At 54.1% G+C, this 22,030-nt stretch overlaps 2 pseudogenes; both read left to right on the top strand.

Moving 5' to 3' along the window:
* The first annotated feature begins 1,081 nt into the window (after window positions 1-1,081).
* On the top strand, window positions 1,082-10,262 carry LOC132340581 (serine/threonine-protein kinase PAK 3-like; annotated as a pseudogene).
* A 603-nt stretch (window positions 10,263-10,865) lies between these two features.
* Window positions 10,866-20,255, top strand: LOC132340530 (zinc finger protein 184-like; annotated as a pseudogene).
* The last annotated feature ends 1,775 nt before the right edge of the window (window positions 20,256-22,030 follow it).

Raw genomic sequence — 22,030 nt, 5'->3', positions numbered from 1 at the left:
GGGACGGGAGGGGCTTTGGTGACTCCCGGGGAGCCCAACAAGGGATCGGGGGGAGGTTTCAGGGGGTCCTGGCTGGGCCGGGGGCCACAGGGAGGGCGCTTCGAGGGGCTCGAAGTGTCCGTGAGAGGTTTTGGGGGTGCTGAGCCCTGCCGACCCCCCAGAGATTGCGCCGGACGCCGCCCGCAGCAAGATGCTGACGGGCATCGGGGGCTTCGTCTTGGGCTTCGTCTTCCTGGCGCTGGGGCTCGGCTTCTACCTGCGCAAGAAGGTGAGGGAGGGTCCCGGGGCTCATGTCCCCCCCGTGCCGGAGCCTGTGCGCTCCCCCCGGGGCCCCCCAGCCCGGTGTCACCCCCTTTTCTCTGCCCGCAGAGCTCCTGAGCCGCCGGCGGCCGCAGCCCCTCCCCGTGGGCTCGGGCCCCGCCGGGACCCCCCGCTCCGTCCCCGCTCCGCTGATTTTGGGGGGTCCCATGTGTCCCCCCAGCCCCGCTGGCGCTCTGCCCCCACCCAGTGCCCGCTCCCAGTGCTCCCAATAAAGCTTCCCAGTTGGCCCCGGTGTCGTTTGTTGGGGGACGATGGGGAAGGGTTGGGGGGGGGGGGGGGGCGAAGGGACGGATTTGGGAAAAGGGAGGGGGACAAAGGGTGGGGGCTGGGCCCGGGGGGAGCGGGAGGAGGGATGGAGGAGGAGGAGGAAGGAGCGGTTGAAGGGCCTGAGAGAGAAGGGGAAGGAGGCGGGATGAGGAAGGGGGAGGAGCGGGAGGAGCGATGGAACCGAGGGAGGAGGGGCGGGAGGAAGAGAAGGGGGAGATGAGGTAGAGGAGCGGAAAGAAGAGAATCAGCGGCGATCCTCCGGCCTTCCTCCAGGTGTCCACGGGGGGAGCCAGGAAGATGTGAAGCCCCCAGCCAGGTGTGTTCCCAACACGGGCGCTCCGCCCACCGGGGATCACCCAGCGCGGATCCTCCTACGGGGGATGGAGCTGGAGACGCGGACGGAGCCCTTCCCGCACCGGGGCACTGCGGGATCCGCGGGCAGCGATCCCTCCTTCCTCCTCCTCCCATCTCTCCCATCTGAACGGTGTGGGAATGCAACGGCGAGGCTCCTGCAGATTGGGACAAGGACAGTGGACATCTCCCGGAGTGGGACGAGGATGGCCAAGCTCCCATGGCATGGGATGAGGACAACGGACATCTCCCAGTGTGGGATGAGTATGGAGGACATCCTGTGTCTTGGAAAGAGAAGGATGAACATCTCCCAGCATGGGAAGTGGACAGCGAACATCCTCTGGCTTGGAAAGATGATGGCGAACCTGCAGAATTTTGGGAAGAGGATATAGAAGCTGCAGAATTTTGGAAAGAGGATGGAGAACCTTCCTCTGCTTGGGAAGAGGACACCGAACCTCCCTCCTCTGTGGGATCCTGGGCTGAGCATTCTGACAGCAGCACAGCCCTGCAGCCAGAGGGGAGAGGGGAGTGGTGCCTGATGCAGCTGAGTACGTCTGCTCTGTCCCTGCGTGCCCGAGCAGGGCGCTGTGTGTGTGTCTCAGCATCAGCTGCACCCTGGGTTGCTCTGCAGCTGAATGTCACCGAGCCATTTCTTGTCCTTCCCCAGCTGAGACCAAGGGGCTCACGGCCCCAGGGAGTGGGGCTGCGTTCTGGCTCTGCTGCAGGGCGGGCTCTCACTCTGGGAGGGAGCGTCTTCCACGTGGTTTCTTTCAGGGAACACCGTGAGCGAGGCGGAGCCTGCCGAGAAATACCTGGAGCTGGAGCAGATTGGCCAAGGGTAAGGGCACGGCAGCGACTTCTGCACAAGCAGGGCCAGGGGTTGTGCTGGGGCAGGATCAAGTGAGAACTCAGGAGAGCTCCAAACACCTTCCGACACTGGGCTACCATCCTGCTGTCTCACAGTCCTGATCAGAATTGATAACTGTGGTCAGGAGGCATCGTCAGAGCCCCCTGAGGCTGGCAGTGTCCTGCCTGCAGCACGGAGCAGGACCTGGAAGATCTTCTGTCCCTGGAACTGGATTGCCAAAAAGAGCAACTCACCATCTGATGACTGTCAGAAAGCAATTCTCAAGAAGATTTCTTTCAAATATTTTCCTTTGTTAAATATCCACGGGTCAGAATGATCAACCTAAAGGTTTAGAAACAGAAACTAGAAGTGAACTAATAAGGGCTCTATTTTAGCACAGGTAGCAGACCCCATCCATTCAGTAACAGACACAGAGCTGATGCACTCTGGGGGAAAATGCATCACCTGCCTGATGGCAGGGCCCTTGTGGAGCCTGCAGGTCTTAGGCAGGACATGGAAAAGGATGAAATGCATTCTTTTCCAGTTCTTTAGACACCCATTTCCCCTCCTAGGTTTTGAACTAAAGCAGTTCAGGGTGGACATTTGGGATTTGCTCCAGCCCAATTCCTTCGTGCTGGGTCTCAGTTTTCTCTTGCCCACCTTGCAGGGCAGAGGGCTGGTGGCTGCTGTGCTGTTGTTGGAAGGGTCGATGCACCCAGGTGTTTGAGAAGGCTGCAGGCAGCAGAGATCTCCTGTCTGGGCTGGCTTTCACTGCCAGGGCCTAAAGCGCTGCTTCTTTCTTCTCTGCTGTTTTGTCTCCAGGGCTTTCGGAACCGTTTATAAAGGACTGGACAGGGCCACTGGAGGAGAGGTCAGTGTCAACACGCCCAGCACGCCTGGCAGCTCTCCAGGGCTTTCCCCTCTGCTGGGAGCTGTGGCTGCAGCTTTGGGGGCCAGCAGAGCTTTCCTGCTCAGGCTGCTCCTCTGAAGGCAGAGCAGTGTCAGCCTGCAGAGCACAGCTGGGACAGACCTGGTCCTTCTGAAGTGCCAAAGGAATGCAAGGAGGCCAGCGGTGTCTGTCAGAGCAGGATGCACTGGCTTGGTCTGCATATCTAAAAGTGTGAATGCATCAGCTGCTGGAGACTGAGGCCCAATTTATCTTCACCCCAGCCTCTGACAGGAACACTATTTAGCAGTATTTCCATCCTGCCTTTCATCTTCAAAGGGAACCCCAAGGCACTATTAGGAGGCATCCCACTTGGGCTCAATTTGGGGTTTTAGTCCTACTTCAGCTGTTCACAGAGAGAGGGAGAGAAATGAGAAGATGGATGTCCAGAGCAAAGCTCTCTCCCAAACCCTGCAGGTGTGTTTGGGTCTGGTGTCAGTGACAGCCTGTGACAGGGATCACCTGAGCAATGGATGTGTGTGTTTGCTTTGTTGTGCAATCCCAAACAGAGCAGTTGCATCTGAAATCATGGCCAAATCCCATAGAACTGCTAAAGGGTTCCTGGCTGTTTTGCTCTGTTCCAAAGAACCAGAATTACCTCCTGCTTTCCAAATGGGTTTGAATAATAATAATGAGAGTGTTGAGGCCATTTGAGCAGACTGTAGGTGCAGAGGATGTTGTTAGAGCTTTGAGGCTGACAGCTGAGGGACCATTTCTGCAGAGCTTGCAAGGCCAAATGTCTCTGGCCATGTGTCCTGTGAGCAGCCCCCAGCTGGCAGAGCAATGGGCTGTGGGAATGGCACTTGCTGAGCTCTGGTGTCCCATCCCAAGGCAGTTTGGCACAGCCTGGCTCCGTCACTCCAAACAGACTCGCTCTGTGTTTGCTGTGGCCTCCTGCCACAGACTCCTGCAGTTCAAGGGCTGCCATGTCCCTTCAGGTGGCCATAAAGAAAATGAGTCTCCGAGGGCAGAACAGGGAACGAGCTGTGAATGAGATCCTGCTCCTGAAGGACAAGAAGAACCCCAACATTGTCAACTCTTTGGACAGGTGAGTGTTTCAGCTCTTATCCCGTGCCCGGGCCCTGCGTTAACCTTTCCTGGCATCCCTAGTCTGTAGCCTGTTTTGAAAATGCCTGACCCAGCCACATCTTCCCCAAACAACAGCCTGGCAGTTCACTCCCTGCGTGTGCTTTTGTTGCTTTGGTTTGGTTTTTCCTTCAAGTTGACCCCGTTTGCTGTGTCTTCCAACAAGTGCTGATGAACCACAGCAAAAATTATTTCCCTTGGCTTCTTCTTCCCAGCCCTTTTCCATTGCTACAGATGCCAGGCAGACCAGGTTCTTGTTTCCAGCAATGCCTCATTTGCCCATTTTTCACTGGCCTTGCCTGTTTCTGAAGGGACTTTCTGAAAGGTTTTCTGACTGCTTTTGTCCCAAGTGCTGCACGGCCTCCTCCCCTGGATAGCCCTGGCAGTTGTGTGTCCTTGTTCTGGAGGGAATGGTGGAACTGAGGAGTTCAGAAGCTGAACCAGCTGGGAGCAAGTGTTGCGGTTCCACATTGATCTGGGCTGTTGCTAACCTGCATTTTTCACCTGCTTGCCATCTTAGGCTTCTCCTTTCTCACAGGTGTCTCCTTCTCCTTTAGACTGTGCAGATTCCAAGGGCTGGGCAGCCGGGCAGGAATGTCTCTCCATCTGATTCTGTCCTCACTGACAAGTGACCTGGAAACAAAACTCCATCCAGGCTTTTCCATGGGGGAATTGAGCACTGCCCATTCATCTCCATGCCATTGTTTTCCTCTTCCAGCTTCCTTGTTGATGGAGATCTCTGGCTGGTGATGGAATACATGGATGGAGGAACTTTGCAGGACGTTGTCAGACAGACACGCATGGCTGAAGGAGAGATGGCAGCTGTCAGTCGGGAGGTGAGGGATCCTGCTTGTCACTCCCATGGCTGGGACACGATGGTCCTTCCAAACAGGCATGAGAACAGGAGTGGCTCCATGCTCAGGGCTTTGTTTCTGTGCTGTTTTCATGAGCTGGAGAAGAAAGAGCCTCTGCAGTGAACGGCCTGCCAGCATCACTGCACTTCTGCTCTGTTCTTGCTCTCTCTCCTGCTGTTGTGGTACTCTCTGTCCTTTTTTGATTTGATTTGCTGTTCTCAGCTTTGCCTTGCACCGTTTGCCTGGAGCTTGTGTGCACTGCACTCCTGGCCTGTCCCAGCAAAGTTGCTGCTGGCAGAATTCTGAACTGTCCTTTCTGGTGTGATATATTCGGGCCATTGGTTTTTACCCTGGTGTTTCTTGTTCTCTCTCAGTGTCTGCAGGGCCTGGATTTCCTCCATGCCAACTGGGTGATCCACAGGGATCTGAAGAGCTCCAACATCCTCCTGGGAATGGATGGCACTGTCAGGCTGGGTGGGTGTTCCTGGCCAGGCACGGCGCTCCCGGGCTGCGGCTGTGGGGCTGCTTCCCAGTGAGGCCAGAGCCCCACAAGGGCTGCTGGGGGCACTGCCCGGGCCCTGCTGCCAGCTGAGAGCGGCTGCCCCTGCAGAGAGCTCAGGAGAGGAGCAGGGTGCCAGCAGTGCCTTTTCTCTGGCTATGGCCCTTCCAGAGGGGCAGCAGTGGGAATCTAAAGCTCCAAGGGAATCAGTAAAAGCCACTGCATGAAAGCTGAGGGTTTCTGTAAGGGTCCAGTTCCATCTTTCCTTGGCTACAGCCCTGAGGACTTTCCCAGCTGACTTCACTACTGCATTCTCAGATGGAGAGTGGGGAATCTTTGTGCTTGGTTTCCTCATTCCAGCTGCCTTTGACAGGGTTTGTTTCTGTCCTCAGCTGATTTTGGCCTCTGTGCTCAGCTCAGCCCTGAGCAGGACCGGCGCAGCTCCATGGTGGGCACTGCTCACTGGATGGCCCCAGAAGTTGTGACCAGATCTCCTTATGGCCCCAAGGTGGACATCTGGGCCTTTGGCATTGTGACCATCGAGATGGTGGAAGGAGAACCTCCTTACTTCAGGGAAACGGGGGCCATGGTAAGAGGCAAATTCTCCAGTGGTTGCAGAGGCCTGTGAGCACAGGGGGACCCTGCCCTGGGAGCAGCAGCTGGAGGTTTCTGCACATGGGAAGGGAATTCCCAGAGGACTCCAGCCTGAACACAGACGAATATTCTGCAGTCTCCAGCAACAATTTGCTTTGGGATTTACGTTGTTGCAGCTCTTCTGGCTGTGAGGATGACATGGAAATGTGAAGCAAGTGCATCAGCTCTAATGTTTCCCTGCAAGAAAAGCCCAAACCAACCCCACATCCCATCCCCAAACCCAACACGATTTCTGCAGGAGCTTCTAGAAGACATTTTGCAAGATGATCTCCCCCCTGATTCCTCTCACTGTGAAACTTGTTGAAAACCTGAGGATGATTGTTTAACATTCCCATAGTCTAACATATTTCATTCCTATTCCAAGCTACTTTCTCTGTGTCACCAAAGCTGAGCTTTCAGCATCACAAACCTCCTGTTTCTGGCCTGGCAGTTTCTGGGATGGGGCATCAGGAATGCATTCACTTGAGTGTCAGTGGCACTGCAGAGATGCACTTGATGTAAGAATCCTGTGAAATAACCCAGGCAGACCACACTGACTCTGGAAAATGGCCTGTACAGCTGGTGTCCACATTTGGAGAAGCAAAATGTGCTATTTCTGATGGAGGTTCCTACTGACAGAGTCAGCCAATGAAACTGGCTCTCAGGGAGAGATCATTTGGATGTTGCAGTGGCTGTGTCAGCCCCAGGGTTTGGGTTTTTTGGCTGGCACAGAAAAATGAGCTGTGAGCAGCATCTCTGGCAGGGAGGAAAGTGTCCCTGGAGCTGGGGCTGAGGACCCGGGGTGGATGTGAGCCCGTGTGGGTGTGAAGGAAGCTGGCAGAGCGCTGAGTTTGCTTTCCCTGCAGGCTCGCGCTCTGATCCGGCAGAACGGGACCCCGCAGCTGCAGGAGCCCCGGCGCCTGTCGGCTCTGCTGCGGGACTTCCTCGAGTGCAGCCTGGAGCCGGACGAGGAGCGGCGCTGGGCTGCCCAGGAGCTGCTGCAGGTGAATGCCAAGGGCTGCAGGGCAAGTAGCAGCGCGAGGGAGGGGTTTTCTTGTGGGGCCCCCTCCGACAGTCTCCAGCCTCGCTGCTTTCCACACGCAGAGCGAGCAGAATCCTCGCCTGCTTTGGCTTGGCAGGCTCCTTTCGAGGCCAGCTGGGCCTGGTGCCCCACAGCGAGCAGGGACATCTTCAGCAGATCAGGGGGCTCCGAGCCCTGCCCGACCTGAGCTTGGAGGTTTCCAGGGAGGAGGCACCTCCCACACCTCTGGGCACCTTCTGTCAGTGTTCCCCCACTCTCCTGGTTAAAAAATTCTCCCTTACATCTAATCTGAGCCTGCTTCCCTCTCTTGAGTTTCAAACCATTTCCCTTTGTCCTGCTGCAACAGAGCCTGTGAGAAACTTGACTCTGGGAAGTAACAGTTCATTTCTTTCTTTTTTATCCTTTGGACAGCACCCATTTTTGTCATCAGCCAAGCCTCTCTCCAGCCTGACCCATCTGATCACTGCAGCGAAGCAACTGAGGGAGCAGCGGAGGAGATGAAGCACTTGAGGGAGCTTCACGTTACAGTAGTTAGGACAATTAGTTATGGTAGTTAGCACTGCTAGTTAGTTATGGTAGTTAGCTCTGGTAGTTAGTTATGACAGCACTGATAGTTAGTTATGGTAGTTAGGACAGCCTGTTTGTTATAACAATTTTTGGAATAAAAACTCTCTTAAACCTAAACTGCCTTGACGTGTCCCTTCCTTCTCCTGCTGTGCCTCAGCTGCCCGGAGCCATGTGAGGGGAGAGCGGGCCCAGCCTGGCCCAGAGCTGAGCCCCAGCAGAGCCCTGGCAGAGCCCAGAGCAGCCTCGGCACCTGCAGAGTCAGCCTGGAAGGAGGCGCTTGGAGCCTTCGGGGCTGCACCCGGCTCTGGGTTACAAACTGTGTGTGCTGGAAAATGCCAGCGGCTCTGCAGGAGGGCAGAAGGGGCCCGGGGAAGGCCCAAGTGCTCCGTGCAAGGGAAAAACCTGCCCTGGCTTTGGTGTAAATAACTAGGCAGTGTTGGCTTTTGCTTCATGTATTGACTTTTGTAAATTATTCTTAATCACAGCGAGTTTGATATGGTACAGTTTGTAATCACCTTTCACTGCTTTTGCTATAGTATAATTTGTTCAGCTTTTTGTTGCCAATGCCCTGGCCCCTGTGGAGCTCCTATCCTCAGAACATGGATGATATTTTAGTTTGTAGACAGTGTGAAAAACATACATTATAGTTTTGGCTTTCACAAACTATTAAAGTGGATGCCATGTGTTGTGCATTGTAATGTTAACTTTTGCAGAAGTAGCTGTAGTTGTGAAATAATAGCTAATGCTTTTATTTTTGCATCTAACTTACAATAATGAGAATGACTCAGAGATATTTGTGAAATAACTAATTTGAAGTACTTGTGGAAATAGCTAAAACTGTCTGCCTGGTCAGATAACACTTAAGGAAGGGATGTGATGAGGGCCCCTGCCACTGACCCTTCCACTGTCAGTAACTGTCACCTGCTGCAACCACAGAACAGGGGGCCCTTGTGAGGGAGTGACACACAACCCTCAAAACAACAACCCACGATTCCTGCACGTACTCTAAAAAGGTGATTTGGGGGTCAGACCAACCTAAAGAATTCCTGGAACATGTAAAGGAGTTCAAAGAAATGCTTGAATTTGTATAATCATTATGAATACGTATTTGATCAATACAATGGAAAAAGTTGCTAAGAAGAGTTGCTGTGGTTAACCATTGTGCCTCTGGCCATCGCCAAGCACCCAGCGCTGTTACTGATTTGTTCCTTGTTTTTCCTTATTAAACTTTGAAAAATTCTAAAGAATGAGGCTCCTTTCTCACTTTGTCCCCAAGGTGCTCACGCCTTGTTCTTCCCCCAAGCCAAGATTTGTCAATCCTACACTTTGGCTAGGTAGAGCTGGAGAAGGCTGTGAGGAAAAGGAAAATGCACCTGTGGGGAGGCCCATGGGAGTCTCAAGCTCCCAGCTGTGGAGGACTGGTCCCAAATAAGAGGAATAGATTTCAAGGTTATGGTCATAAGCTTGCTTCTCCCATAGATCTTTGCAGGCACATGCTAATTTATGTAAAGTTATGTTACCCCATTGGCCTGTTGGCCTAGTTGCCCAAGTACAACCCCTGTTACCCATCTCTGGTTAGTCCCTAGAATGTTCTCCTCTCTGTCCCTCCATTGGCCCTGGTTTACTGCATTCCTCTGCCCCTGTTTCCCTGTTAGCTGACCCGACCCTTAACCCCTCCTTTGCCCCATTTTCCCCATATCCATTGGACCCTGACCCTCAGCTCCACCCTCACTACCCCATATAAAAACCCCCTGTGCCCTCAGCTTGCACCCTGTCTTTGTCCCTGGACCCTGTTCAGCTGTGGACCCTGTTCCTGTACCAATAAACCCAGTTTGCTGGAGATCACACACAGACCCACCCTGCCTGCTGTGTCAGCTTTATAAAGCAGCCGTGAGCTTCGGGCTCCTGAGTGCCGGACGCTCCAAGGGCCTCGGCAGCGCCAGGACACTGCAGACTGGGACAGCCAGGCAGGTGAGGAGGAAGTCACTGCCCCCTTTCCCCTCCCTCCTGCTTCATCTCCCAGCCCAGCATTGCTGCAGGACAGCCTCACTACCAATGCCATCCTGCCAGGGATGGACTGGGGGGATCTCCTTCCCCTTCCCTCTGGCATGGAGGCAAATCCCATCTTCTCCTTCTCTGCCCTCCTTCCTCTCCTCATTCTGTCCTTCAACCATCCACATTCCTTTCCCATCTCCTTCCTCCCTTGTTCCTTCTTCTTCCTTCCTCTCCTTCTGCCTTTTCCTTTTCCCTTCTCCCTGTCTCTTCCTCTCCTTGTCCTTCCATCCCCAGGCACTGAGCTCCTGATGGGGACTAGGGAGAAAAAATCCCTGCCACAGAACCTCGTGGAAGAGGCCATTTGGAACGGCTCCACGGTGCAGGAATCCAACGGGGATGAAAAGCTCCAGAGATCCCACACAAGGACGGGCTGCAAACCCAGCCCGGGGAGCTGTGAGGATGTAAAACCCTCCCCGTGCTGGGGAATGTGAGAAGAGCTTCAGACAGAGCTCAGCCTATTCCTGGCACCTCCAAAGACAGCGGTGCAGGATACAGAGATCCTTGGGCATGCAGAGATCCCCCTGCAGATCCATGGGGCTGCAGAGATCTCCCTGCAGATCCATGGGGCTGCAGAGATCCCCCTGCAGATCCATGGGGATGCAGAGATCCCCCTGCAGGTCCATGGGGATGCAGAGATCCCCCTGCAGGTCCATGGGGATGCAGAGATCCCCCTGCAGCCCCTGGAGGAGCCGCGCTGGAGCACGGGGATGCCTGAGAGGAGGCTGTGACCCCGTGGCCAGAGGGGCCCCGCTGGAGCAGCCTGTCCTGGCAGGACTGACCCCAGGGCACAGTGACCCACGCTGCAGCAGCTGGAGGGGGGCTGTGCCCCATGGGATGGACTCAGGCTGGAAAAGTTCCTGGAAAAGTCTCCGGCGGGAGAGAGCCCAGGGTGCAGCAGGGGAACGACTCCTGTCCCCGAGAAGAGGGAGAAGCCCCGGGGGATGAACTGAGCATGGCCCCATTCCCTGTCTCCTGCACTGCCGGGGTAGGAGGTGCAGCTGGAAGGAGGGAGGCGGGGGGAAAGCTGGATTTAAGGGTCTTCACTGAATTCTCATTATCCTGCTCTGAGCTTTTGGAGTTTTCTGCCAGAAATCTCTCCCCTCCCCCACTTACCCACAGGGGTTTTGGGCAGCTTTCCCTTCTTGGGGGAAATCAAAGCGATGCACTGATGCTCCTAATTAGGGGTAGGAAAAGTGAGGCTCCAGGGCTCCCGCTGAGCCGGAGCCACCGAAGCGGCAGTGCCGTGGGAAAGCCGTGTCAGGAGCTGCGGAGAAGTTTGTTTGTTTTTTCAGCTCCATCCCCCTCGGGCCCGGGCCCGTTCCAGGGCCGTTCCTCGGCTCCGGCTTTGGCCTCACGCAGCCCGGGGGGCCCTGAGAGCGCGGGGCGGGGCTGTGCCGTGTGCAGAGCCCGCCCCTGGCTGCGATTGGCCGGTTGTGCCGTCAGTCGCGGTTCTGGCGCGCTGATTGGTGGGAGAGGGGCGGAGCAGGGCCCCGGTGCCGGCCTGAGGGCGGCCGTGGCTGCGCAGCGGCGCCATTGGCGGAGCGGGCCCGGGCGCGGCGGCGGAGCTCGGAGGCGGCCGGAGCGCAGGTGGGAGCCGCGCTGGGTTGTGCGGGGGCTCGGGGCTCGCTGCGGGCCTCGGGGGCGGCAGGGGGCTCAGGCGGGTTGGTTGTGCCGTGTCCGGCCCGTGTTGCCCCTGGGCTGAGGGCGCTGCGGGAGCGGCTGCCCGCGGTCTCCTTCCCGCCGCTGCCTCGGCAGGAGCCGCTGCCGGAGCGGCGCTGGCTCGGCCCGGTTCCTGTGGCTGGGACAGAGGGGGCTGCCCCGCCGCCGGGGCTGTGCGGGGAAATTCAGGTCGGCGGAGGTTTCTGTGCCCGGAGGAGCCAGAGGAGTCCTGTAAAAGTGACTTTATTGCTGAGCAGAGGGAGAGGCCGTGGGGCATTTGCCGTGCGGTCTCTGCCATTGTTGTAGTTCGCAGCCTACTTTTTATTCTCATTTCCCCGGCCTTATTTCCCCCTCCCTGTGCCCACTGGCTGAGGTGCTTGGAAGGTTCAGACTTCCCGATCCGCCTGCTGTATGTCCTCGTTAATGTGCACCCCCACTTTTGTTTAACATCCGATATTCACGGGCTCTGTTAAGTCCTTGTTCTTCTCGAAGTTCAGGAATCTAGCGGGACTTTGAGCAGGTGTCCGTGTAAATTTGTAACATTTTCTGGAACTGATGGTTTCTCCCGTTACTTCCTTATCTAGAAGTCCCTGGCCCTATCTCCAAACAGATTCACTAATTGACTCTGTTTTTTCTTCCTGGGTCCTCTTTGATTTTGGGATTATTTTCAGTGCCCTCCTTCCCTGTCCTTCTGTAGCCGTTTCTGGATCAGGAGGCCTGGCTGCCACCTGCATCCCCTGGCTCACCTGCTGAATGAGCTGCACTCTCAAGGTGTGGAGCATGGTAAAAAGATGAGAGTTACTGTAGCACATAAGAGGAGAAACTGTGTTCGTTTAACCCATGGTCTGCCAGGGAGCCACAAAACCGTGTCCCATTCCCATCCTTTCCACGTTTGGACTGGTACATGAGCTACTTGCTTGTTTAATTTGTTATCTGTTTCCCCACTTTTCCTTTGTCATCTATTTGCCAACAGCAGTTTGAGTCATTTAATTTTCCAGAAACTCCACCTTTTTCTGCTAACAGATGATCTGATCCCATCCCCTGGTGAAATGTTGTGTTCCTCATTTCAGTGGATTGGTCAGCAGGAAGGTCAGGAGCTGGAGCTGTCTGGTTGGTTATTATTTTGAGGACAGCTTGTAACCTAATTGTTGCCCGATGTGAAGAGAACACAAAACAACCGGAGTTGCTTTATGAGGTGCTTTATTAGGGCCCGGGAGCCTGAGGACTTTCGTCCAAAGTCAGAGCCCCATTTTGCCACAGAATCTGCAGGGTTTATATACTTTTCTTAACATGATTGCTTCATTTAATCTATATGCATCGCTAAGCATTTTTTAAAGGCATACAGAGATTTATTAGGTACATCATGACATTTGTTACTTAGCCAGAAGGTGCATTCCATAGATAAGGTTTGGTGCATTCTCTAGATAACACATCCTCTCGATCTACCATGCACTAAAGTTCACTTAAAGTTTAGCGGGCCTACTGCGGCCTTAGCATAACTACTGCTACTCATGCTAACTATTATATTGCTTCATTAATTTAGACATCTGTCTATTAACTAGAATATGATTTTCAATAATTTTCGAACTTCTGCAACATAATGATGCCATTGAAATGAGAAATGGGTTCTGTGGCTCCTGATATGTATTGTTTAGGGTTCCCAGGGGCTGGTCCATGTTGTTGTAGGATTTGTTCTGGTGGCTGTTGCTGTTTTCCCCATTTTTGGGCACTCCCTCAGGAGCCAGGACTGCATCAATTGACTGCTTTTCTGTAATTCAAACATCACATTCTTGGATTCCTAACTGATCTTCCTAAATAACCGAAAAACACAAAAGACCCCCACCAAATCCAAAAATAAACTGATCTAATACACCCTATATAACACAGACAATGACAGCAGGTGTTGCAGTGGGCAGAGGGATGATTCACCCCCAGCTTTTTTAAGTGTAGTTTTCAGAACATTCTGCTTTTGCTGTTTCCCTTTGCAGCTTCACCCGTTTCTGTTGCAGAGTCAGATCTCCTCACCATGGGCTCTGCCTTGCCCTGTGCAAATTCCATCTGTGCAAGCAGGCAGAGCTTGGGGTGAGGGGCAGAGGGAATCAGCCCAATTCCTGCCCCAGGCAAGAGACCCAGGTGGGTTGTCCACACTTTGCCCTGCAGTGTTAATTTGCCTTTCTAAAGCCCCTCTCCAGGTTGCCTGGAATGAAGCTTCTCTTCCAGAGCAGCCATCCCACCACTCACAGGTGCCCCCGCCAGAATCTGCTTCTTTTTTGTTTGCTTTTTTTTTTCTTTTGTTTGGTTTGGGTTTTGTTTTGTTTTTGGGACTGTTTATTTCTTTAAACAATATTTAAACAACCTATGAACTGTTTATGAATTAAATGGTCACTTTTAAAGCTCTTGTAGTTTTTCAGAATGCAGCCTAAAGGTGAACATCGAAAAACCCAGACCAAAACTTGATTCTCACACTTCTGTCCCAAACCTACCTGACAATATAAAGTGGGATTATTATGAAAAATTATTCTCATGTTTTAATCTTGTCACTGAAACTGCAGGAAAAACAAAAACTCTCCAAGAATAGCTTTAGTGTTAGAGAGTCGAGGCATTCCTTGGTTCTGGCAAAGATGTGTAACAGAAATAATTTCATCCACATATAGCCCGGGTGTGCAGAGAAAATCATTCCATGACATGTAAATTTTACTAGATTTTTCCTAAATTTTCTACAGCCTGAACCAATCTAAATCCACTGGTTTAATGTTCATTGCTTCCAAGTTGTGTAGTTTTTAGTATCTGGTTTCCTATTGGACCCGGATTTCTTCCCCTTGGATGTTAATTAGGTGCACACTCCTGGATTTCCTTCTCAGCCTTTTCCAGACCAGGTGTCTCCAGCTCTGCCGGGGGCAGTGTCTGGGGTAGCTGTTGGTTGCTGTTTGCTGCTGGGCATTGATGTTTTGTTGCTGGTCCTTATCTCTGTGGGTATCTTTTTGGCTGTTCCCAGTCTGTTGAGATGTTAAACTCATCTCTGTTGAGTGGTGTAACATCCCTTAAAAAAAAACTTCTTTCCCCAAGGCAACGGCAAACCTTTGAGTAGGGAAACCTTTCTGAGCAGGGAAATAAGATTTAGAGGAAATAAACTTGGTATATTTTGCAACGATCCAGTCCCAGGCAGCCCAGTGTGTGAGTGTACCTGAGCCCCAGAGTGGAATTGTGCCCTTGTGTTCCCCAGCAGCTGTGGCGAGTGCAGGTCCAGAGAGCACTGAAGCTGCAGCAGTGCCAGCAAGGCTTGGCCCCAGTGGCTGGAGATGCCAGAGGAGGGTGGGTAGGCAGAGGATTTCAGCAGAGGATCTGTGGGCAGGCCCAGGGGCTGGGCCAGCTGTGGAGCCCTGGCTGCTGCTGCGTTGCCTTCAGGGCAGGCTCAGTGGGGCCTCCCATCCTCCTGCTGCAGGTGGGAAGTGCAAATCTCCGGGGCTTCAGGGAGGCTGAGGGGTCCCCCGTGTTCAGCTGTGCTGGTGGCTGTTTCTGGCCTCAGGGCCACTTGGCATGGGCCACGGCACTTGGCCACCAGTGGTGCTGCTTTGCACTCCTTAGGCAGGAGCCAATGTCCTGGGTGGGTGTTGGGAACAGCAAAGTCCCAAGGCAGGGTCAGTGCCAGCCCAGCTTCCTGTGGGAGAGATTTCACAGGGACAGGATCCTGGCCACAGCCTGGGGCTGCCCACACTTCTGGGTTCACTTCAGCATAGGCCTTGCCAGACATCTGACACAGTGGTACAACATAACTAACCTCTGTATCACCTTTTATAATATTAATTTGCATTCCCAATTTAGTGTCTAAGTCCCTTCCCAGTAAATTATAATCACAATTAGGAGCAAATAAAAATTAATGCATTTCAAACTCATCCCACACATCTGCCAATAGTGGTTCAATAAAACACTCCTCCTCATTTTCCCCAGTTCTCCCATTAATATTCAAAGACATTTTTTTGCATTTTCCCCCCCACAGGTCTAAGATTCAGAGTGGGTTGAGAGGCCCCTGTGTCCATCAGGAAAGGCCTCTTCTCAATGCAGACCCAGCCTGAATGTTCTCAAGGGCTCCAGAGTGGTGGGTCCCTGGTGTGATGGGAGCTGTGACAGCCCTGCCAATCCATGTCCATCAATGGGTGGACTTGCTTATCCTGAGGGTGCTGCTGTCTCTGCTTGCAGTGTCCTTGTGCCCTGCAGCTGGAGCCCTGATTCCTTGCCAGGGGCTGTTTGGGTGGGCTCTCCCCTGCCGAGGAGGGCAATGCCTCTGCCAGGTGCTTGTGGCCGAGCCCATCCCCTGGGTGCTGGGGCCCCCTTGGGCCCTGGGGTTGATCCCTCAAGAGCTGTAGGAACTCTGCCCTGGCCCTTGCCTTCAGCTTGGCCTTTTTCTGCTCCCTTCTTGCATTCCCCTGCTGTGCCTTTGTGCCCAAGTGCTGCAGGGCCTTTTTGTGCCCCTCCTGCAGCCCCCCTCAGTGCCTGTGGGTGCTCATCCTCATACAGCTCCCGAGTTTTCTGCAAAATCATTTGTTTCTCCAGTGACCCCAACCAAATCCTTAAAAGATAATCTCGATCCTTACACATATCATCCATATTTCCCAGATGTTCCTTGCTCCCTGTGCTCAGGGTCCCCTCCCCAGCCCGTATCCCAGAGCCGGTCCCTGTCCTGCCGCAGTGTCCAAAGGTGCCCCCCCGGCGGGCAGGGCCGGCAGCTCCACGGGGCCGGGCAGCGGCCGGGGCGTCCCGCAGCCTCCTGGGGGCCAGGGGCCACTGCCGGCCCTGCCCGGGGCTGGTGGGGTCAGGCAGTGCCCGGCGCTGAGCCCCGGCTGCCCCACAGCCCCGGCCCGGCCCCGCAGCTCCCCACAGGCCCCCAGCCCGTGCTCCCAGTCCCGCACCTCTGCGCCCGGTGCTGCCTCTGCCCACCACAGACAAACCCCTGAAATCCTGACCTGCTTGATTTCCTGTCCTGGAAACTGGGGATACAAATTATCTGAATCAGCTAAAAAGTTTTGAGGCTAAGACCCTGCTGAAAAACATCCCAGTCCTCAGTATTTTTCTCTTCCTCTGATTTTGCATCATCCTTTTCCTTCCCACAGAGATTCCTCCTGTTGCTTCTTGCCTTATCCATATTGCTGCACACTCCCCTTCACCCAATCCCTTCCCAGCACACCAACACCATCCATCCCCTGTTGTCCAAATCCCTTCTCCACTTCCCTTATTGCCCCCCTGGGTATCCATGTCCTTAATTACCTCTGGGGGAATGTGCAAACTGCCTCAACATTCTCCGAAGGGACCTTTCAGAGATATTTTGGGATCATCATCCCTTTGGCCAGGACCCCTTCCCAGCTTTCCCTTTTCTACCCTCCATGGATGCCCTGCCATGTTCATTCCCCGAAGATCCCACTGCACTCACTGTTGAGATTTTCAGAGCTCTCTCCCTGCTGACTCTTCAGAGCCCCCCTGATGTGTCACTCATCTGTCTCCTGGTCACTCTCGGGTACCCAATCAATCCCCGGTGCCACCGCCACCCAAGGGAGCCGATCCCCCAAACTGGGTGAGGCACCTTCAGCTGCACTCACTGCCCGCTGCCCCAGATGGTGGAAGGAATTCCGGATGAGCTCCAAGCTGTGTGGAAAAATTGACATCACCAGAGGTTTCTGTCCACAAAGCAGCCAGAGGAGTCCTGTAAAAGTAATTACATTCCTAAAAAAAGGGAGATGCCATGAAACATTTTCCATGTGGTCTCTCCTATTGTTGAAGGACACAGCCTCCTTTTCATCCTAATTTTCCCAGCCACATCTCCCTCTCCCCATTGGGTGGAGTACTTGAGAGCTAAAAACATCCCAATCCACCTACTGCATACCCCCTTGATAGGGTTCCCACTTTTGTATAGCAAACGATATTCATGGCTCATTGTTGTTCTTCTCGAAGTTCATGAATTTGGCATGACCTTGGCTCAGCAGCAGTCAGTGTCATCAGTTAATAACATTTTCTGAAACTGATGGCTTCTCCTGTTGCTTGCTTTTGTACCTAGCTCTATCTTTAATCAGATTCACAGCATCTGTTTGCAAAGACACTTTCCTCTTGTTCCTTTCATGGGGGTCCCTCGTTTGTGGGACATCCCCCCTGGAGCAGGGTGTCCCCCTTGCTGCAGCCCCAGCCCTCAGGCAGTGCTCACACAATCAGAGTGTGTGGCACTCATGACCCAGCAGTGTCCAGGCAGACCCGCAGCTCCCAGCATTCCCCACCTGCAGCGTCATCGCCCCAGCGCCCCCCACGAGGGGAATTTGGGGAGGTGGGAGTGGGGCAGCGCCAAGGCCGGGCCCCCCCGCGCTGTCCTGGCGGGAGCGGCTGCAGTGGGGACCGAGTGCGGGCGGAAGCGGCCGAGAGCCCAGCACTGCCCCAGCCCGACCTGCCCCAGCTCCATCCCTGCCCCTGCGGTGGGATGCTGTGGGTTTGGGGGAAGGGGGAGCCAGCAGTGAATGCTGGGCCTGGGGCAGGAGGAGAAGGGAAGGAAGGGAAGGAGAAGCAGGGTTGAGGAACAAAATGGTCAAATGTTGCATGTGGGAGGAGAAGGTGGGATTGTGCTGGAGAAGGAGGAATATTCGCAGGAGGAAGAGGAGTGTGAGCAAGAGCAGAGACACAGGAGGAGGAGGAGCAGAAACAGGAGGTTTCACCCCTCCCTGTGTCTGCAACCTCCCTCCTGCCCCAGGCGTGTTTCTCCCCGCAACATGCAGCAGGTGACCAGGGAGGGGGATCCATGATTTTCACAGGGGTGAATCTTGATGTTTCTGAGCTTTTGTGGGTTAAATGTTGGTGCTTTGGTTTTTTGTTGGGGCTGAATCTTTATATTTTGGAAGGGGGTTTTGCTGAATCATGATGTTTGGAGAGTTTTTGATCTGTGTCTTGATGTTTGGAGAATTTTTGGACTCAATCTTAGTATTTTGGTGGTTCTTACAGACACAAGATTCCCAATGACTTCATGAGATAAAGGGGAGAAGGAGTCCAAGGCATTCTCCTCTTGTTTTTTCCCCAAACCAGGATTTTTCATTCCTAGGGAATGTCTGGATGGAGGAGGAGGAAAAGCCCTGGAGATCTCGCACAAGGAGGGGCTGCAAACCCAGCCCAGGGAGCTGCAGGGAGGAAAGAGCCCCCCTGAGCCAGGAAGGTGTCTGGAGATCCAGCCGGAGCTCAGAGCTGGTGGAGAAGCCTCATGGCAGGGAGAAGCCACACAAGTGCTTGGAATGCGGGAAGGGTTTCAGCCGGAGCTTGAACCTGATCCAGCACCAGGTGATCCACACTGGGGAACGGCCCTATGAGTGTGAGGAGTGTGGGAAATGTTTCAGCTGGAGCTCCAGCCTGATCCAGCACCAGGTGATCCACACTGGGGAATGACCCTTTAAATGTGGAGAGTGTGGGAAGAGTTTCAGCCAGAGCTCTGTCCTGATCCAACACCAGAGGATCCACACTGGGGAAAAGCCCTTTGAGTGTGGGGAATGTGGGAAGAGCTTCAGCCAGAGGGGCTGCCTGATGCAGCACCAGGTAATCCACACTGGGGAACGGCCCTACAAGTATGGGGAATGTGGGATGGGCTTCAACCAGAAGGGGAGCCTGATGCAAAACCAGAGAATCCATACTGGGGAAAAGCCCTATGAGTGTGGGGAATGTGGGAAGAGCTTTAGATACAACTCTGGCCTGAGGAAACATGAGAGGATCCACACTGGGGAAAAGCCCTATGAGTGTGGGCAATGTGGGATGAGCTTCAGCATCAAGTGCCAGCTGACGGAGCACCAGAAGATTCACACTGGGGAAAAGCCCTACAAGTGTGGGGAATGTGGGAAGAGCTTCAGAGGAAGCTCAGCCCTGATTCGGCACCAGGTGATCCACACGGGGGAACGGCCCTACACCTGCTTGGAATGTGGGAAGAGCTACGGGTGGCACTCTGATCTGAGAAAACACCAGCGCACCCACACCGGGGAGAAGCCCTACGAGTGTCCTGAGTGTGGGAAGAGGTTTCCAAGGAGCTCCGATCTCTGCAAACACGAGCGGATTCACACAGAGGAGAGGCCCTTCCGCTGCTCCGACTGCGGGAAGGGCTTCAAGCTAAACTCCCAGCTCACCATGCACCAGCGCATCCACACCGGGGAGAGGCCCTACAAATGTCCTGAGTGTGGGATGAGATTGTCCTCAAGCTCAACCTTGACCCGACACCAACGGAGGCGCCACTAAGGGAAGCCCTGTGAGTGCCCCGAGTGCGGGAAGAGCTTCGTGCGCTGCTCCAGCTCCATCCCCCATGGGAGGATCCGCGTTGGATGATCCTCAGTGACCCCCGTTGGGCAGAGCCCTGGTGATCTGTGGTCCTGGTGATCCAAGTTGGAAGGCATCTGGCTGGGGCCTCCACATCTTCCTGGTTCCCTGAGGGCACCTAGATAAACCCAGTGGCAGGAACATCCATCAGGAGGCAGGCCAGCAATGGGATTTCTTTGGGGAGAGCAGATTTGTCGACTTTCAACCCCATAAAATCTTTAGCATTCAATCCTATCTTCTGGTGACATCCAGGAGTACTGAATGGTGTTGGAGGTACATTCTGGGTTGACTGTATGATGCTTGTATCCCCAGTTGTCTTGTTGTTTTTATGCTGAATAATAAGTTTTGCACCTTTAAGACTTGTCCTGAGAGTGAAGGGGGAGAGAAGCAGTGCACAGTTTGTTTTTAGACACTGCACTCACTCCTCCACATTCCTGCTCCTGCAGTGTGTTGCCTGCGGATGGACAGACAGCAGGACAGAGCTCTCCTTTGCTTTTAGTTAGTTTTAGCTGGCTGAGGCAAAGAAGTTCCCTGAACAGTGGGGTTTTTTCCACTTTTCTTTGGACCTGTTTAAACCTGCTCTGGCCTGAACACCAGCAGAGCACCGGCAGCTCTCACCTGTGGCCCACCGGGCCGGGCCTGGGCTGCGGCATTTCCAGCACCGGAGGGACTGATAAGAGACTGAGTGAGCTGAGCTACAGCCCACGGAGGGACTTTGTGAGTTTGTCTCTCTTTTAGAATGGCAAGAGGATTTATTGTTTAATATTGTTTAGGTTTTATTGTTTAATAAATAGTTTTCTCCACCTTTCTCCAAGGAGGTATTTTATTTTTCCTGAACCAGTTGTGGGAGTGCTCGATTGAATCTGCTTTCTAGAGGAACCCCTTCGGAAGTTCTCTCCCAAATTTGCTCTGAACCAGGACAAGGTCTTTTCCAACTTCAGGGATTCCACGACTTTGATTTCCTATTGCCAAGGGTGTCTTCTACAGCCAAATGGTGTAAAACTGGGGAAAAGACCAAGATTTTGGAGACAGTGGGATAGAAACTCCACCAAAAAACGTTCTTGCCTTCTACCCAAGCACATGGATCCTCAGCCAGCACGGACACAGAAATCCTTTTCTTTGGCCTTGATTTTGTTTTCATTTTCTCTTTATTGCTTTAAACTATTCAATATTGAGGTAAAAATAGACACTGAACTAAGACATAGGTGTGGTCATAGTAGGACACAGACATGGAGAGTGAAATGGGGACACATGGACATAAACGGGGATGGGGCCATTTGTGGGGACATGGGTGGACACGGGCATGGATGGAGATGTGGGGGACAATGACAGGGATGGAAACATGGTGGGGAGACAGCCGTGGGTGAGGACATGGTGGGACACGGGCAGTGACACGTGGGGACATGGCCATGGCCGGTGCCATGGGGGGAACTTTCAGGGGATGTGGGGGATGCTGGGTTTGAGGGAGTTGAGGGTTCCTGGGAGGCACTTGGGGCTTGCTGAGGCCTTTGGGGATCCCAGGCCGAGCGGCTCCGGCTGCGCTGGGAGACCCTGGGGGAGGTTCTGGGGCAGCTGCTCAAGGACCCCCTGACCTGGAGCCCCAGCCAGGCATTGGGCTCCTGGAAGGGGATGAACATCCTTGTCCCCAGGAGGGAAATCCCAGCACCCCCAGGGTGTCAGGGGCAGCTGAGGGGCCACAACAGGGAGGGGAAAGCCAGAGAGAGCTGTCACACTCCTAAGCTACACCCCAAAAGTCCCTAAACTCGGGGATTCCTCCCAGGAAAAAGCTGCCAGGAACTGCCAGAATTGAGGGAAAGGGGGGATGTGACCCCCAGGCGGAGCAGGAGGGGCCTGGATCCTCCAAAACCGAGCACAGGGGTGTGGGGTGGGGCTGGAGGGACAATGTGGAAGGGGTGGAAGAGCAGAGGAAAAGAGGACTCAGAGCGGGAGAAGGGGATGGGATCCCCAAATTGAGTTGGGAGGGGTCTTTGGGTTGGAGGAATGATAAGTGAGGGGAGGGAAGGGTAGGGATGGAACAGAAAAAAGGTGGTTCCATGGGGATCCTTTTGTGTCCCCATCACTTGATCCCTGGAGTGATTCCCTGGGGCTCTGGGGGGGAATGGATCTGCACTGGGTGGGTCCTCAAGCCCCCTGCCCATCCCTGGGGGGCTCATGGGGGGTTCCCTCCACCCAGAAGTTGATCGTGCTGTGACTGTGGGGGAGAGGTGGGTGGGAAAAGGGGGTCTGGGGTAGGCAGGGAGGAGGAGCAGGAGGAGGAGGAGCAGGAGGAGGGAGAGAGGAGGATTTGGAAAAGGAGGAACAGGAGGAGGAAGAGGAAGAGCTGCAGCAGAACCACAGGGTTCTCAGCGCCCACCCGCTGAGTCTGCAGCTCTCCTGGCCCTGGCAGCCTTGACCCCCCCCAGATCTCACAGGTGAGTGGGGAGGGGGAGCTTGCCCCAAATCCATCGGGGAATCTCTGGGAGGGTTTGTTTGCAGGAGAGGGGATGTTTGGATCTTGCAGGGCCCCAGGGGTGAGAACAGATGCCCCTTTGGAGAATTATGGAGGGTTCCTGTGGCAATCTCT

This window comes from Haemorhous mexicanus, chromosome 32 (genome assembly GCF_027477595.1).
Source record: "Haemorhous mexicanus isolate bHaeMex1 chromosome 32, bHaeMex1.pri, whole genome shotgun sequence".
Lineage (NCBI taxonomy): Eukaryota > Metazoa > Chordata > Aves > Passeriformes > Fringillidae > Haemorhous > Haemorhous mexicanus.
The sequence above is the reverse complement of the archived record's forward strand: the minus strand, read 5'-3'. Positions and strand labels throughout refer to the sequence as shown.